This window comes from Excalfactoria chinensis, chromosome 1 (assembly GCF_039878825.1).
Source record: "Excalfactoria chinensis isolate bCotChi1 chromosome 1, bCotChi1.hap2, whole genome shotgun sequence".
Lineage (NCBI taxonomy): Eukaryota > Metazoa > Chordata > Aves > Galliformes > Phasianidae > Excalfactoria > Excalfactoria chinensis.
Window position 1 is genome coordinate 4102394 of NC_092825.1, and position 19032 is coordinate 4121425.

Here is a 19032-nt window from a genome sequence, read left to right on the forward strand (position 1 = left end):
GGAATCAGTTCTGACCCTGCTGCAATTAGAATATCTGTGCCCCAGCCATACTGAAAGAAAATTCAGTACTTATGTGGCTTATGATATCATCAGAAATCAGAAAATGAAACAGAAATAGACAGAAAAAAGAAATAATTGTTTCACACTTTATGAAAGAGTAGTTTTTTTTATTATTATTATTTTTTAATTTTTATTTATTTATTTATTTATTTTCCATAGCATTCACATAGCTGTCATCCTGTAGCAGGGATATTTGAAATGAAAAGCAAACAAGCAACAACAAAGTAGAAATCAAAAAGTGTCATTAGAGAAAGTGAAACAGGCCTGAATTCAGGATGCACATCACCAATACTGTCATCCAGACAGGCATATCAAGAATGAAATATTTACTTGGGGTGATTATGGGTAAGTCAGGCTTCCAACACAATCAAAGTAATGACCAGCTATGAAGTTTCTGTTACAGATTCACAGAAGATGACGTGAATGTGGTTCTCATCAGTCAGGCAAAAGAGCCAGCCAGGCTGAAGTACAAGGAATCAGAGATTCAACCACATACTCCTTGGGTATAAGAAGTAATCTAAGCTGTACCTTCATATCTTTTTTTTTTTTTTTTTTTTTTTTCCCCTAATGGTGAGTTGCATAAACACAGTACTTTTATGCTCTCAAATATTATAAACAGGGCTAGAGAAATGAATGTCTGGAGTTAAAGTTATGGCTGCAAATGACAAATGCACAAATATCTGCTAGCAAGGGATGCACTGAGATAAGTGATATGCAGGGACCTGAGATTAAGGGCTGAGACTGGAAAAAAAACAACTGAGTCAGGAATCTGGGAGACTTTACCTAGAAAGGGTAAAGATACCACTGAGTGTTTCCAAAAGATTTAAAGATCCCCATCCATAAAGATCCAGAGGGCTGGCACATCTCATTGTTGAGTACATGAAGCTGAGGCAGATGAAGAACTTTGGGTTGTGTTTAGACGAGATGTTAAGGATCTAGAGATTCATGGAATTTGACCAGTTCAGATGAAGTCTCTTCTCTCCCAGTTCTCACTTTAGAATCATAGAATTGTTAAAGTTGGAAAAGACCTGTATGATCATCTAGTCCAACCACCCACCTACCACCAGTATTGCCTAATATCAACCATATCCCTAACTGCACCTTGAACTCTGCAGTGCTTGAACAGTAGGCTCTGCACACATACAAACACAACCTCCTTCCTTCTACCTCCTTTGCCTCTCTTCCCCTAGAAATACCTCTTTGTGAAGGGAAAAATGACCCCCCTTCCTCTGAGCAAACAAAACCTCACCTGCAGAAACCCAAACCTCTCTGTGTGAATCACAGGCAAACTGCAGAGAAACTGTTACTTATATTCTTCCCTCAGTGACGCAGAGAAGGATAGAACACGTTTTTAATTGCAAAGCCATATGGTTCTGCCTAGGTCCTGTCATGCCTGTGAGAACTTGTTCTTCCCCAGCCCTCCCTCTTCTCCTTGCCTTGCCAAAGCTCTTGTTGAGAGTGGTCACAGGGAAAACACGAAGCCTCGCAGGGATTTGGGGAGTCGGCGTTAATCTGTCAGAGGTGTCACCAGAACTGGATATATATGCTGATCTGTTACCACTTGCTAATTATGGATTCAGCAGCTAATTGTCATAAATCTTGGTAGGAGAGGTAGAATGAGAGGCAGTTTTCAAAATGACGTGGCCTAGATAGGCTTGCACTCTGCTAGTTACAGAGCAGAAATGATCTGTCCTGTGCCAAGCTCTACTGCTGGGTGATACCCAGTAAATGCCTATGTTGTTACAATTGCCAGTTTGCTCCAAGCAGCATTTCTGACATTCCTTTGTAGGAACCTTGAGTGTCCAGGACTGGAATAAAATAAACTGTTGTTGAAGGATTTTGTTTAATTAAACCAGAGTTGTAGTCAAAGCAGTTATTTTGCAGGATGAAGTCTTGAACTGCTCATCAAGCTGACCCTGAGGTCAACACCTCAGTAAGCAAAGGAAATCTCCACCAAGCATGCGTTGACTATGTAAATGATAGCACTATCTCAGTGGGGATCCAGATTGTTGCTTAAGCTGCTCTTAAATGTTAATGGCATCCTCTGATGCCATTTAGTATCATAGAATCATAGAATCATTAAGATTGGAAAGACCTCTAGGATCATCTAGTCCAACCGTCCCCACTATACCACTGAAACACTCAGTGCCACATCTGCTCTTTTCTTGAACACCTCCAGGAATGGTGACTCCACCACTTCCTTGGGCAGCCTGTGCCAATGCCTCACCACTCTCTCTGAGAATAAATTTATCTTAATATATTTAGCCAGTGAAGAGTTTGCAGTCTGAAAGAGATGGAGGCTTTGTAAGCCTCACAAAGATTTAAATATCCTTTCCAACACTTCAGTCATGTCTAGATGCTCACCATCAGACACAAGCTGGTCTTAACCCACCCATGTGTTTTGAAATCAACAGTACAGGGCTTTCAGGGAAAGCCAAATCTTCAGTGTCTCAAAGGCATCTAATTTTCTTAAGTGCTGAGCACCTTCTCAGGAAATCAAATTCCTTCAGGGTATCTGAACTGGAGCATCCAAAAAGAGCTACTTGAAAAACTGTGTGGCTCTAGGATCACAGGCTTGGTATTCCTGTGCTCTACAGTTCCCGTAAAAGATCACAACCAAATCAGTGATATTTATTAACTGGCCTTGTAGCTCAGAGAGAACAGAGCTAAGAATACATGCAGAAAGAATGTTTATCATAACTATTAATTCCTGGTTACCAGAAATTTTGTTTTGCTTTTTCTTTCCTTTTTTTCCTATTTTAAACCAGTCTATTGTAATCATTTCAACTAGTCCAAGTTCTTATCTAGACCAAGATAACCAACAGCTTTTGGAAATATAAATTATTATCTATTACATATTCCACGAAAATTCTGCCATATTTTCCAAGTAAAAAGACACAACAATCTATTTCAAGGTCAAGTTTTTACTAATTCTGGCTGAAAACTCCTCAATGGAATGTTTGTTTATTTTCCCAACTGAAAAAAGAGCTGATTCTTAGTAATTAAAACATTTTGCTGTGATGGTTCAATTTTTATTCAGGTATGAGAAACACTAAACTGAGTAAAATAAACCTCTAATGACTAGATTTCCACTGGAAACTCAACTTGCAAAATGCTGTGGCGTGGTGGGAACCATGAAGCACATCAGCTCCCAGTAAGAATTGTCGTGGGCAGAGCATCAGGATCCCCAATATGTTAAAACTTATCAGTAAAGTGGAGCAAGATACAGAAAGAGGCCAGAGTACCATGACTCACATCTTCTGACTATGTATCTGATCAAGAAATCAGGATCTATTGTGGTGTTAGGAAAAAGTAAAAATGAAGGTTTTTGTTCTAAATTGAGAAGAAATTTACTATTAAAATGTTTAAGTCTTCCCAGTACAGAATGATTCTTTTTTACAAAATTCTAGTGTTCACAACATTCTTTGACTGGTAATGTTTAAGTCCATTATTTAGTTAAAAAGATGTTAATCCTCATAAAATCCATGTAAAATTATTCTTGATGGAGAATGATCCACATATGTGAAGGTCTTTCAGTCTAAGTTCTATAACATGCATTTTTATTTCTAAAGGCAAGAGCTTTTTTTGTACCAAAACCCACGTCTTTTCTTGTAGAAGGCAGAAATTCACGTCAACAGAAACCAAGAAAACACACCAATGAACCAACATAACAAACATTCTCCCACAGACCAAAACCTAAAATAAAAAGATAACTGAAAACAGCAATAAGTTCCAAAACATCTGTTTTGAAATTTCAGCCAAAGTGATTTTAGAAAAAAAAACTTGAAAAGGAGATTAAATATTTTATTTTCTTTAGAGCGAGATAATTATTAGTTCTAATTTCACCAAAAAACCTCACAAGAAATGTTCTGAGGTTGACTTAAGGCAAGTCAGCTATCCTCAGCCACACATCCCCTTGTTTTTTGTTTTTGTTTTTGTTTTTTTGAAGTACACATCATCAGTGTTGGTCCTAGAAAATCAACCTCTCGCACAGAATTGATGCAAAACATCTAAAGGACTGAATCAACATCAGTTTTCCACAATGGAATGGCTTAATTTTAAGCACATTCTTTTAGTGTTCATCCTCCATTCAGTGCTCAATTGCTGCCTGAACTAGGAAGTGACAAGAAAACACAGAATAAACTTTAAAATCTGTTGCTTTTCTATCCTTGCAGCTCTGGCAATTGAAAGTGAATAACACCAAATCACAGGTGGTTTCCTTTGGGTATGGTCATGTCCCTTCTCCCATTTCCTATGTATGTGAATGTTGCGTGAGCACATGCAGGTGGCTGCACACTTGTGTAGATCACATCACATCCTTGCTGACACATTCTGGTCCCTTTGGAGTTGTATGGACTCAGTTGTGCTCTGGCAAATACATGCATGTTCTAGAGACAGTCTCTGGGTTTCATAGATGTCCTTTCTGGCAATCTTTCTTCTACCAATATCCAAACCTTCCTGAAGACAACTGCAGCATCTAGGGTGAGAATACTGTACAACTTAGTGATGGTTTAACACTTTACTGACTGGGTGATTATACAGTCTTTTCCATTTGTTTTGCTGTAAATATGGAAAATTAATTAGTAATAGAAGAGTGTAACTTTTCCAGCCATTAACTTAAATATAAGTGTTTTCTTTGTCTGGCAATATCTTTGTCTTTGTGCCAAAAATATAACACATTATTATAGTCTCTGTAGACAAGCTTTTCAATGATTTTACATGCAAAATGTAATATCAGTATGACAGGATTTTTTTTTTTCTCTTATTATTCATTTGTTTGTTTGCTTATTTGCCTGTTTATTTGTCTGTGTTCATGGAAAGGGGTGTAGCTACACTTCTAAGCCAAAAAGTCAAGTGGTTAGAACCAAAATTTTTGTTAATTCAATTTATTTTTTCCAATTTTCAAATAAAAAATCCCAGCTAATGATGAAAGAAGGAGAGAAAAGATAAATGAAGAACATTTTCTAAGACTTAATGTGGTTTCTTGGTTATTTTCTGAAGTAAAGCAAATTATAGATGTAACTGATCTTGGCACCCCCCTCCTCTGCTTATTTTGTAGTGAGCATTACTGCAGTGAACAAGTCTGCTATCTGCTTATTTGCTTTAATACAAAGATTAATTTAGCTTGATATTTTTTTAAATATATATAAAAATGAAAAAGGCAACAATGAAAAACAGTTGAAGAAAAAGAAAGAAAAAGAGAAATAAAAGGAGAAAGAAAGAAAGAAAGAAAGAAAGAAAGAAAGAAAGAAAGAAAGAAAGAAAGAAAGAAAGAAAGAAAGAAAGAAAGAAAGAAAGAAAGAAAAGAAAGAAAGAGAGAAAGAAAGAGAGAAAGAAAGAAAGAGAGAAAGAAAGAAAGAAAGAAAGAAAGAAAGAAAGAAAGAAAGAAAGAAAGAAAGAAAGAAAGAAAGAAAGAAAGAAAGAAAGAAAGAAAGAAAGAAAGGAAGAAAAAAAGAGAATAAGAAATAGAAAGAAAATGAGAAAGAGAAAAAGGGACAAGAAAAAGAAAAAAAAAAAAAAACAACAGAAAAAGAAGCTATTCATTTCTGAGGTATGTTTAAATATGATAACTATAAAATAGATAGCTTCTAATTTGCTTGGTGTTCATTAATTAATATAGTTGCACTCAGGGAAAATGCACAATACTGTTCCTCCACCTTGTCATCTGCTTTATCAGAGTTTTTCCCTCTCATATTTCTGGAGGTCTATAAACCTGATGGGAGGTTAGGGTGCCTCCTATTGAGTACCCTTTTTTTCTACAGACCAATTGTCATCAGGATGCTGGAACTGAAGCATTTTTCCAGACATAGATGCAAAATGCAACTCAAGGGAACGGGAGGCAGATTTTTGTCATAACAAACAGGCCAGGAAATGAATCTGGTGCATGATGGATACCCTGTCCATTGGCTAGTATATCTAGGGAGTGGTCTGCAGGTTTGGCCCCAATGTTTCTTACTGTCATTGCATGCAAGGGCTCACACCATTCAGCAGGTTTTCTGCTGCAAATCACCCACGAGTAACTATCTGTTTTCAAAAATAATCACTGATGAATTGAAAGCACTTTCATCTGCAGAAACTCTTTATTTCCCCACCCCCTTCCTCTTCTTCATGCCAAGACAATTCGCCATGTACTCTACAAGCATAGCAGAGGTGCTATCTAGACACCCAGAACGTCTCAGAAGTTATGCTTTGAGCACGAGGCAAAACATGCATCCACACATGAGGCAGTTGGCAAGCTCACCTCACCTCCTACTCTCTTAACCAATTCTTCAGCCGCAAAGGCCATGTCTAGTCAGTTGGATATGTTTCCAAATGTCAATGGTTGGTCTGATTAGCAAATACAAGAAATGCTCTTGACTGTGGTAAAACCCTAAATTGTTTAAGAGATAGTTTGAAAACAAAGGGCTTAGATAAGTTGGTCTGTGTAGTTTTTGCCTAGTTTCCTTGCCTAGCAACTCAAAATTATCTAGATTCCTCACTGCTATTGGGGTTTTAGAACTTCAATTGTTGGGTCACACCAATGCTGTTTGGAGGGATTGTCTGGAAGTCTGCAACCCAACCTTCAGTCTGAAGAAAGCTCATTTCTAACACACCAAATTTGGTCAACCATAGACCTGCCTGAATGAGTCTTAAAAGCTCGTGAGCTTGTCTGGATTGTCACACTTGTTTAGCATGGCAGTGCCTTCCTAGAGATGAAGCTCTTCCCAATGACCATTCTGGATCTTCCAAGTCACAACATGTGGTTACGGACCACTGCCTTAATACCTACCACAAACAAGAAGAGATTGGCTTTTTGTAACTTTCCATCACATATTTGAAGGTTGATCAACCAATAGGTCAATTCTTGAGTTTTGATTTTCTAGACTATTTGCTAGATATCTCTTTCACCCTCTCCTTGTAAGTTATGTGATATAGGCCCCCAAGCATCTTGCTAATCTTCTGATGAGCCATACACATTTTTTCAACATCTTTCTTGTGCACTGGGACCCAAAATAGGACACAGTCTAAACTCTCAAGTGTAAATTCTGCACTTTTGTATGGAGTGGGATAATAATCTCTGTACTCTACAGGTCACATTCCTCCTAGTGTAAACCAACAAGAAGTTTTTATTTTCATGGTGAGAGGATACTCTTGTCTCACATTCAGTTTGGTATCCAGTTTGAAGTTGGACTGTTATTCAGCCTGTTCCCTGTCTTTACTTTTTCCTGATGCTATTTTACCCCAGGTGCAGAAATTTATATTGCCTTTGTTAATCTTCGTGTTCTCTCTGCTCTTCCAGTGTTTAAGCTTCTAAAACCTGCTTGGCTTGAAGTTCTACAATACAGATTATCAGCTAGTTCCCATGTGCTAATTACCAGCTGCTAACTGGACATCAAGTCACTTGTAACAAGTGTATGAGCCAAGAAACTGGCCAATTTTCATCTTCCCTAGCAGTTTACTCTTTTTCAACTTCCCAACCATAACACTGTGAGTGACATAATAGTGATTGTGTTGAAGATATGTAACACATCCTGCTCTTTCCTTGTCCCGACTGTCAGTCATTTAATTTTAGAAGGCAACCAAGTTTATTAAACATATTTTGCCCTAGACAAAGCTGGGTATTCTGTTCCTGACTTCTTATCTTTCAGTGATCTGGAAGAGATCGGATGAGGAAGAGGAAGCTCTCCCAGACCTTTCCAGGCTGTGAGTTGAGACTGACCAACTTATAGTTCCCTGGTCTTCCATTTCTTAAAGGCAGGCATAATATTAACATTTTCTATCATGAAGACTTTTGGCCTAACTGCCATAATAGACATGAACCTTGCAGGAACACCAGCCTGCTCTTGCAGCAACTTGAGGTGAATCCCATCTGACTCTAGTGTTTGAATATATTCAGCACATCCAAGTTTTCCTCCACTTCTTGCCATCTTACTATCCCTGTCCTTCCTAACCCATGCTGCTACATGTCAGAGACCTGGGACAAAAGTTTGCATTTCAAAACTGAATCAAAATGGTCTTCAAGAAATCAGACCTTTCAGTTTCATCTTCCATCATGTTCTTTCTCATATTCATCAAGAAATGCACTTCTTTTTTTTCCCTCAGTATCCAACTGCATGTTCATGGAAACCTTTCTCCCCAACTTTTTGTCTTTATATGGTTTTAGCTCCAGTTGAGACCTTCATATCATCCAAGATCTGAAATATTAACTCCATTCTGATTCAAGAAAGAGCATAGGAAGACACAGTATTTCTAGAGACCTTTGCTTATGGGCCTATGTGTGTGCTTCTGTTGCTCATCTTGAAGATACAGGAAGTACCACCATGCCCCACACAGAAGTTTTTCTAGAGGTTTGATTTATGGTTGATGTGTGAAGCCATACAGTTCCTTCCCCCTCTGTGTTCTGTGTGTTGGAAAGCCACCTCTTGGTATGATATTCTCAGAAAATGTCTGTTTGGTTGAGGGGGAAGTGGGCTTGCAACTCTTCTTTTGTGTAGGGCACAAAGGAAAAGGGGTGTCTTCTAGTCAGCAGCAAAACGAGAAGAGGCTCTCTGCTTTCTTCAAAGAATTTCCGCTTCCCCTTCACTCTCTATTGTGAATTCTTTAAAAAGACCACCGTTCCCTTCTGCAGAATGAAAACATCAAAGGGAATAGCATGGAGGGGTATTTCCTTGTGAGCACTGACTTACCTTACAAAGGTGAGGAGTTCACAGGAGGTTGTCTCTTGTGAAGCATGTTCTGGCAGCCTGGCTTTGAATGCTGAGCTCACTGGGAAAATGTTCTTACATCTTCAGGCAAGCAGCTTTTCTGCAAAGCCAAATCTCTTCCTCTCCCTCCCACTTTCTGCTTATCCTGTCCCGCTTTTTATTTTATTTTTTAAATGTTGGACAAAGCTAAAATATTTTAGGCCTTGAGGTTTTTTTGATTGTTTGTTTGCTTGTTTTTGGTATGGAAAGGGGGAATTATGAAAATTGAATTGTCACAGAAGAACAAGTTGTGCAATAAATAAATAAATTAATTAAATAAAATATTGGCTTTTCTGTTTATGAAGGCACATTTGCATAGGATAATAGGAATCTACCCCATCCTGGGATGATAAATTTGCTTCTGCTTGTTAGATTTGGTTGTTTCATTGGCTGATAAGCTGATATTGGCTGATAAAGAACAGTCAACAGTGAAACAGCTGTATCAAATTCTTCAGTGAGGCGAGGGTAAAATTTAATGTCATTAGAAAAACTTCAAAATCTTAAATTTCCTCCTGGCCTAGAGTGAACTTGATGGCAATTAAAATAAAACTAAGACAAGATCCTTTTTTATTTTCTCCTTGTGCAACTTTATCCTTACGAATAGAGCTGCTCATAAAATCAGACCCCTAGCTGTAGCAGAAAGAACATTCTTCATCCTATCACTTCACACATCTTCTAACACTTGCTCTGCAGTTTAAATAATAAGTTACAGATAGTTTTTGCTTTAGTTTAGATGGCAGTGACACTAATGTTACTGATGAAATGCTGGAGGATATATCTCAGTGGTTTACTTTGGAACAAATACAACACTTATTCCCCCATTGTCTGCTCTACTGCAAGGGTTGATGGTTCAGCTCTTCTTGAGCAGTGCTGCACTACACAAGCACTGCAGTTAGATAACCATGTCTGAAGGCAAACTCAGGCTGGTTTTGACAGTGGAAAACTTTGGAGGAAGGGAAAATCAGGGTGGGAACCACTGGGAGCTACTAATCAGAATTACAAGAGATTAACGAAAAACATTGAGGAAATCAGTCCAAGCTCTTACAGATTAGTCCACAGCAGCCAGGTGGGGCTGTTAGTTTCAAAACTGCATGTCCCTAAATCTCATCCCACAATCACATTTAGAATGCAGGTGTCTAGACCTAAAAAAGAAAAGAATGTCCCCTACACCTCCCATCCAAATAACAATATCTTTGTTCTTCACATCCATGCTCTCCATCCAAAATACCTTTGCTGAGAGATGTGTTTCATGCTAAATCTCAGCTGTGACTCATTATTTTGTAGCAGAAGACATATAAATATGCTTGATCACGCTGGAAGCCAGTTGTGCAAGAGTAATTATCAAATCCTCTCTGTTCAGGTGGAAGAGATGAGTTTTACCAGTCCACCTGGGAAAGAGCAAAGGAAATCCTTAATCCAGAACTAAGTGCAAAGGATTTGATGTGTAACTTTTAATCCACGTCATGGAAGTTGGCCAGAAATTGTATGCATTTCTGGAACTTGGGGATGCTGAATGGAGGAGTGGGTTTTTGCTCTCATCAGCACTTTGGTCTGTGTGTGGTTTCTCCATTGCTGTTAGCTCCAGGCATTTTGGAAGTTTTATTCCTCCTGCAAGGCAGAGTGGGAAGAGCTGACAAGGTGGGTTAAAATATTGAGTAATGAAGATAATTAATCAACAACCTCCTGTAGAATTTATCTCTTTTTTTTTTTTTTTTCCCTGTCTCAGGGGAATGAGCAGCTGGGGATCCACCTCCAGCAGGCCTTGAGCTGCATTGTGGGTGCTCACCAGTGTTCAATCCAGATTACTTTGCCCCAGAGACTGCTATCCATTTATGTTGGATTACTTCAGATCAAGATGGTCATTTATTGAAATGAGAGGTCATCTTGTGCTAGAGGTAGTGCCAATAAGGACAGGGAGATAATCCCTGATCCATTATATGCATGGCCCAGAAACAGCTCATCTGAAGCCTGGAGTATATCAGACTCAAGGATTTTAAAATTAAAAGGGCAAAAGTAGTGTTGCATCCATCCAACCATAAGCCATCATGTCATCCAGCTCAGCTGGAGCTGTTAGGCCTCACTGTCCTGTACCTACTGCAAGGGGCTGAGAAGTCCTTGTCCAGTTAGGGGCTGCAATTTACACATTCAATTTTGAAGCATAAAGGAGAAACTGGGAAGGGAAGGTGAAGTAAAACACTGTGGGGAGCAAAATATGACATTCCTTTTCCCCAGAACTAGTGTTATTTAGTAACTTGTAAACAAGTACTGTTTTGGGTTGCTGCTCAGGGAGTTCAGCTAACCCTGGTAGGAAAATAGTAAAGCATGACTGAAAAATAAATTCATTATTCAAGGACCAACTATTCCTTGAGGCATTTCATCCCTTAGGCCTGAAAACACTTGAACAAGTCTCATGTCACTTGCTCATGATATTACTGTTTTCCCAAAACACAACTTTCCTCAGAGAAAACAATTTTAATTAACTCCCTCAGCAACACTTTTGCCAAGTCTGACTGGCCTTGTGTACTCATGAAATTATGGCAGTAGTCAATCTATGCCTTTTAAAATCTGTCACGACCCGTTTTTGCCCCTTTTGCACTGGCTGTTAAGAGATTAATTCAAAGGCATTCCTTCCCATGCAGGTCAAGATTCAAGATGACATTGAAGTATACATTTAACAGAAAGGCTGCAGTGATGCATTGTGCTGAATTGGGGCCTTTCACAGGAAAGGCAAATCGTTTTTGTCATTCTGTTTTTGAGTAAACATTTCTGCAGTATAACATTAATTATGGATTCTCCACCTTGATTCAGTATCGCGTTTAGGCTGCTATTCCCTGCTAAATCATCTTCCTTGACACGTGAAATTCAGGCTGCCTTTGTTAGATTAAAGTCTTTTTATCTGACCTGCCTTTGAGCTTCATCTACTTAGTCATATCACTGGGTAGGTAACAGAAAATTGCCAATATGTCACCCAGTGGGTAAATCAATTCATGAAAGGAGGCCTAGTGCTTTTAGATTGACTGCAGAATGGTTCTTTTCTTTTTTTCCAAGCATATCTTCCACAGCACACCTGGGTATTCCTCCTGAGGGCTCAGGAAAAAAGTTTGAATTGCCTTGTTCTTTATTAGCTACATCCTGTCTCCTTTATATTACAGGTGAACGTGATTTGCTCCACAGTATGTATTCCTAAGAGAGGCACTGAAAGTAAAATGGCAAATTATCATTCCAGTAATGTGGAAAGCAGGAAAAGAGCTAGCAAGGAATATTATCAGTAGTAACAATCTGGGATGTCTCTTGCGTATGCCTGAGAGAGAAGTCACAGCCTCCTGAGTGGGGATGTCAGGCATGTGTTTGACTTTGGTGGCCTCATGTTTGAGAATAAGGGTAACAGTCCCTTAAATGACAAGTTTTCCTGGGTACTTAACTATGCAAGCTATTTTTTAATTATTTTTTATTTTTTTTATTTTTATTTTATTTATTATTTTTATTTATTTATTTATTTTAAAGCCTTAAAAATAAGCTCTCTGTCAAAAGATGTGGATCAGCTAGTGGAGCAATAAGGGGAAAATCCCACAGAAGAAGCAGGATAAAAGATATATATATATATATGTATATATATATGACCACTATAAATTTCAATAAACCTTTAGGATCTCCACAGTAAGGGACTCCAGAGAGGGAGGACAATCCATCGTCCTTGGACAACTGATTTTGCATGAGAGTACATGGGGAAGCGGAGGCAACAGAGCACGCCTGATGTCTGGCTGCTTTCTTTCAACCCACACTCATCTTTTATACTTTACAAAGCAGTACAGCTTCTTGACATTCCCTCCTGCAAAAGCTGCTGTAATTGATGATCTCCTGTCCCCAGAATGAGGAGCTTTGAATGGCAGGTGTGCTGAGAAGTCTTGGCTTGCTTCTCTTGAGAGTGATGCCAGTCACGAAGCAACTGAACTGAAGCTCTTAGTTCTCATTAGCAGGCCTGCAAAGCCCCAAACCACAGTGCTTATGCCAGTCTGAGGGAGTCCAGCATGTGAAGGCAAAGCATATTCTTCTGTTTTGCAACAGAGCTTTACCAGGACCACATACATATATTTTATTGTGACGTGATTGGTAGAAGAGCAAGTGGCAGTACTTCAGATCTCCCTGGTCTCTGCAATCTGCTATAATACAGTGTATGAAATAAAACAATGGGCAGCTCAGTTCTCCCAAATCACACCTGGTCTCTGAAAACAAATATCCAGAGCTAGTGAAGATATTATTACATATTTCTACATGCATATATTAAACTCGTGTTGAAAAATGGGCTCTTCTCCTCCCTTTCTTTGCCAGAAAACAGACAAAGCAGGTTGTGGATATATATTTTTTTTTTGCTACATACTGAAAGCACTAGAATAATTACATCTGCCTTTGTCCTAATAATTCTCTAAGTGCTTTGAAAATGTAAGCTAATAAATGCTTTCTGCTATATGTGTATTCCAGAAAGCTAATATAAATTGAGATTCTTCAGAAAGGTATTTGAACACTGTGACCCTGCCTGTCCTCTCAGTTTATGTGGAAATCAGGAGTAACTCATTAAAGTCAATGTCTTTTCTTCAGTATAAGTGAAAGGAAAATCAAAATGCATGTGTCTGATATACATTAACTTAAAGTCTGCTATTAAACCACAGATCGTGAAAGACTAGGGGAAATCTGAACCCCTGCTGATTTCTGCTAATTCTATAAAGAGTCTATTTAATTTCCTCAGGAAAACAAGGCAAACCTTCCCTTGAGGGCATATACATTTTTGAATGGGCTACAAGTAAGTCCCTAAGGGCTCAGTTATCACTGATCACAGTTTGGTCTGTTGGATATTGCTAAGGGAAATTTACTGTGATTGTCTGTGATCACTGGCATGTGCTTATACCCATCAGGAGACCTATTCAGTCCACTGACATTTGGTTCCTAGGAGAATAGGGTAGCTGCTCTCAAAATGTTTTCAGTTTGCAGTATTTTTTCCTTCCCACTACTTTCCCCACATTTGCCTGTATTATTATTATTATTTTTTCCTGAAAGAGGAGCAGATGTTCAAGATCAGAAAAAAGGGCTAATACAGAGTACAGAAAGAACATTGGAAAGAAATTCTGTATCCACAAGAAATTGCTGTATGACAAAAGGACTCACCTCCCATTTTTGTTAATTATCTTTTGTTTTAGGAAGGGATGATGTAGGAAAGCAATACTATCTGTAGCTGTATCACTTCCATAGAAGAAGCAAAGGTTAGATATTTCCCTCTAAACCACAGCTACATTTAGATGGCCATAGGTCTGGCATCAAACACATTAGTGACTTCAATACTGAATCTGCCAAAGTGTGGCTGCCCCTTGTCAGCCTAGCCTGCCTTTACAGATCATAGGGCAGTCCTTGTGGTTTCTAGCTGTATGCTGGAGCTGGCTTGAGAACTGGTCTCTTTTCATTGACATTGAACACACAGCAGGAACTAATTGTGACACTAGAGCTCTTGTCACCATAGCTGATGCCAGGGACAGATGAACAAGTTATAGCTATGCATGTGCAAGGTAAAGAACATGGGGATTCAGGCTGACTGGATGCAAATAGCACCTTTGGGATTATATACTTCCTGAATGATAACAGAGGTCTCTGTCAGGTTTAAAATAAAAGGTTTTGTTTTGTTTCTGAAGAATTTGGATATAGGCGTCACCTCTTGGGTTTTGCGGTAGATTTGCTCATTTGCCAAGTTGAGTAGCAATGAAGGATGTGACTGGGGAAGCAACTTCACAAAAACTCAACATAAAGTTCTAAAGTTTACATATCAAAAAGAAAAATGAAAAAATAAAGTCAATTCAAGTTTTGACTAAACAAACAAAAATATCATACAGTCTCTCTTTGTTGACATAACCTTTATTTTTTGTTATTTTTTTTTTTTTTAAGTATTAGACCCAAATATACTCATTTCTTTATTCCACTTCTAGTTTACTGATTTTTATGATTGAACTATTTCTTTCAGTAGAAGCAAGTAAGAAGTAGGGACCAAACCCAATGTGTTTAATCCTTCTTTGTGCATTTTCCTATGACATTTTCTTCTTGTAAGACTGCCAGTCCACAAGGACAGACTGCAAGCCAAAATGTTTTCTTCCTGTATATATGTCAGTGAGAGGTTTAGGACTAGTTCAAGAAATGGTGGAGAAACAATCCAGGTGTGAAAATGCATGCATGTATGTGCTTGCAATTAAGCTGTAACCATACTTACAGATTGCATTTCTTTTTAATAACTGTAGTTTTGCCATTGGCTGGTTCCACTTCTACATTATGAATGCTGCTAACTTTCCAGCATTACCAGCATTATCTATTGTTCTGTTGTATGATAAGTCTAACAAACAAAGAAGTAGAGTTGTTTCTCAGTCCTATGCAGCTTGGCATTTGTCTGTGCTTCTTATGGAGGTCACAGCAGCCTGACACCACTCATCTGTCCCCTGTTATTTGGCATGACTTTTTTTTTTTTTTCCTCCCAGAAACTATGAAAACCAGATTTGATGATAAGATTTTTCCTGCTCCTTTTCTCTCCTTTTTTTCTTAAATTCTGTTCTTTACAAAAGTTAGATAAGACACTTGAAATGTAAGAATAATAGGAAAACTGCTCTGACGATTAAATGTTTTGATGGATAAATGAAGAATCATTACTTGAATGAAAGGGATAAAGAAGAGCAGCTGTCAGTAATTCCCACTCAGTCAGGTATTTCAGACTCTTAGCAATGGCTAAAACCATCCAACCTAGAGAGGGGAAAAATTAAAAAGATAATGCTGGAAATAGTTGTAATTTTCTGCAGTTGTTTGGTTTATTCTACCATTTTGGAAAACTTTACCTAGCCCACTGGGGATGGTGGAAAGAAACAGGACTATGCTTTCACAACTGTTCCCTTGTGGTTTAATGCATAGCCAGAGTCAAGCCAGATGGACTATGACTATGCCATTAAAATCTGGAGAAGTGAGGTGGAGAGCTAGGATAAATATCTGGAGAAGAGTCCAGGTTATCTCTGCTGTAACCTCTACTTTTTTCTCTTTATCTTCAACCCAGAAAGCTAAAGCAGAAAGATATCTAGTTGTTTGTTGTTCAACAGAAAAATGTGAACACAGTTTCTGAATTCTTCTTTGATATTATGAATCATTTTAATTTGTGATAGCTCCCAATATCTCTGGAGATCATTGGAAGAAATATCCTACCTGAAAATACTAAGACTTACTCATCTGGAAGAAAATATCACCACAAAGAGATATTCCTTAAACATAAGGCAGTTTTCCAGTGGAATTGCTTCTCATCTTCAGAGTACCACCTGTTGCATAAATATATTGCTACAAAGGTACAACCAGGAATAATCTTTAAAAAAAAAGAAAAAAAAAAAAAAAGAAAAAAAAAAAAAAAAAAAGAAAAAATTCTTATATTCCCAAAGGCAAAATAGTTCTGTGGTGTGAAGATACGACTCTCACCTGACACAGTGCCATTAGTTCAGCTGAAGAAAATTGCCTATGGGCAAACATCAAACCGTGATGGATTGGGTTATGGGTTTTTTTTTCCACACAGGTGTTTTTTGAGCAACTTTTCATAAATCTCTGGAGATGAAAAATCAGGGAATAAGTTAATCATGTTGTGTTATTAAAAAGATTTACTGAGAGCAGCACCAAGTATATTAATTGGGTGGTCTTTATAAAGCCTAAAATTTGGGCATCTGCTGTCATTGTGAAATGTCTTCACATAGAAATGTTGTGGTTTTTGTCTTTTCTCTTTGTTACATCAATGTTAGGGGTAATGACTCTGCACGGAAGAGTATGTGTTTGGTGACTTATCATAATCGTTTAAATTACTAGTAGCTGTCACAAACTACATGCTACAACAAATGAAACTGATCTGTGCAGTATGTTGGATAATGGAATGGTGCTAATTAGGAGACAGAGAATTATATCAGCACCACATGATTGTCACATGTAAAACCATGAAGCAGTGTAGGGAAAGGTTAGAAAAAGTATCATGGTACCAGCATTGCCCAAAGGGAAAGTCTCAAAAACCTTCACAATAAAATTTATCTGACAGATTTCCAGACAGTAATTACACCTGTGATTTATATGTTTTTAATATCATTTGTACTATTTATTCATTTTTTTTTCCATAAAGGACAGTTGGAAGTTTCTTGTCATACTGTCATTCTTTCTTTTGAGAAAAGTAGGCAGAGAGTAGTGATATAACAGCAATTTCTCAGCACTGGCAGCAGACATGTTGTGCTTTGTATTTTATTTTTTTTTAATCTTGAAAGTGTATTGCAAACCCTCTCAATCCACAGTTCTTCACAGTTATCTTATTCAATGTGTAGATTAATGGAGCAATCTTTGCTATAGAGAGATATATAACGAGTTCAAAAAGTAATGCTCAAGATTTCCGTGGAGTAATCAACGTGTACACATAGCACAGATCTGCTCAGCTTTGAATGTCAGGCCATACAAAGTGTTGAGTCTGGCAGGCCATAAAAAGCTAGCTGGCTGCCCACCATCTCACATGGCTCACTGGGGGAATCCAGTCTTCTTCCTGCTATGGTTTAGCATCGTGGTGTCTCAGCAAGCCCCTGTTCCAGTGCTTCACCACCCTGTGAGTTAAAAATTTCCTCTTACTATCTAATCTAAATTTCCTATCTCTTAGTTTAAAACCATTCCCCTTCATCCTTTCATCCCTTATCCTACTGAGCAGGTCAGTCAAAACAGTACAGCTCTTTTAAAGCTTTAAGATGACTTGTAAGTCTTGGTTCTACCAAGCAGAAGCTGCAACTTCCCTGCATACTACACAAGAGAAGTAGATTCCAATACCCTTTCCTCAATCTGAAACACTAAAACTGGAGGAAGGGATTTATAGAGGATATAAAATGGAAAGAGAAAATCCCTTGGGATTTTTCTCTAATCTATAACCAATAAGCATTCTTTACCTGGGCTTTATGGAGAGACATCACAGAAGGAAACATTCACCTTCAACCCTGAATCACTGATGTGATGTGACCAAGTTGTCCCCAAACTGAGACACAAGTTCCTCCTAGGAACACAGATGCAGATTACACTGCCAGAGCACCTTATTTATTTCTATTGAAAGAGGAAATGGAGATGTCAGACAGTTTTTCCTTCCTACCAGTAGCCTCCATACAGCCTTCAGTCTCTTTCCAAAGAATGGACTATGGGAATGGTAAAAATTAGGATTTGAGTACTAGGAGAGTCTGTGCTGTTCTGCCAGGAGGGTGTCATAGTCCCTTAGATGTATGTGGTCCAGCTGGAGACCTGGAGAATGAACCTGGATGGCAAGCTATTCCTATCAGCTAAGTCTGTTGTTTAGAGACAAGAGAACAAGCCATCCGGGAATCCATAACACCCAGCCCAGGGGTCACGAAGCGAATTTCAGCAGTAGCTGCAACAGCAGAGAGGAGATGGCAAAGCTGGAGTTACACCTCCAGCTGGAGGTAGTCAATGTGGCACCCACACCACAACATATCCACACACCATAGGACTTTCCTCTTAGTGCTTTTACCACCACACCGCAGAGATAGGAGCAAGTTCAAGATGGGATCTTGCCCTATTTAGAAGAAACCACCCTGTACTGTGTGTGCTACCAAACCTATCAGTTTCTCTTGCAGTGTACTATGTTCTCCTTTTCATGGTCACACTGTCACTGAGACTTAAAAAATATGTATCAACATATCAGTGACTTCAAAGAAATGCAGCTGCCTGCTTCCATGCATTCTAAGAGCTGTAATACATTCAGCATCAAGATTTGAAGAGTTAGGTACATGAGTGGGGACCCACTGCAGCAAACTCTATGATCTGGCTTTTGAATTCAGATATAAATTTCTGGATTTCCTGGATTTGTAACAAATTTTTCTATTAATAATGTGGAGTTTCCTGGTCTTCAGACTTCTAGAGAAAGGTTAAAAAATGGTTTTCTCCTCTCATTCCATGCAAATATTTGTGATTTTTTGGCAAGTTATGAAGAAAAATTTGTCATCTTTGGACTGAAGATGAAAGCTATGGTAGGATTGCTATGATGCAGCTTTGCTATAATTTCCAGTTATGATTAATCTTGTCAAAAATAATTCTTACAATTGAGTTTGTGCCATTATTCTAAGATTTTTGAAGGAGTCTGTGAGATGGGAATGCCTTTGGAGATTATTGATCTCAGATAATGATCAGACTTTATCAGCCTATTATTTTTGATGATTTTCACTCT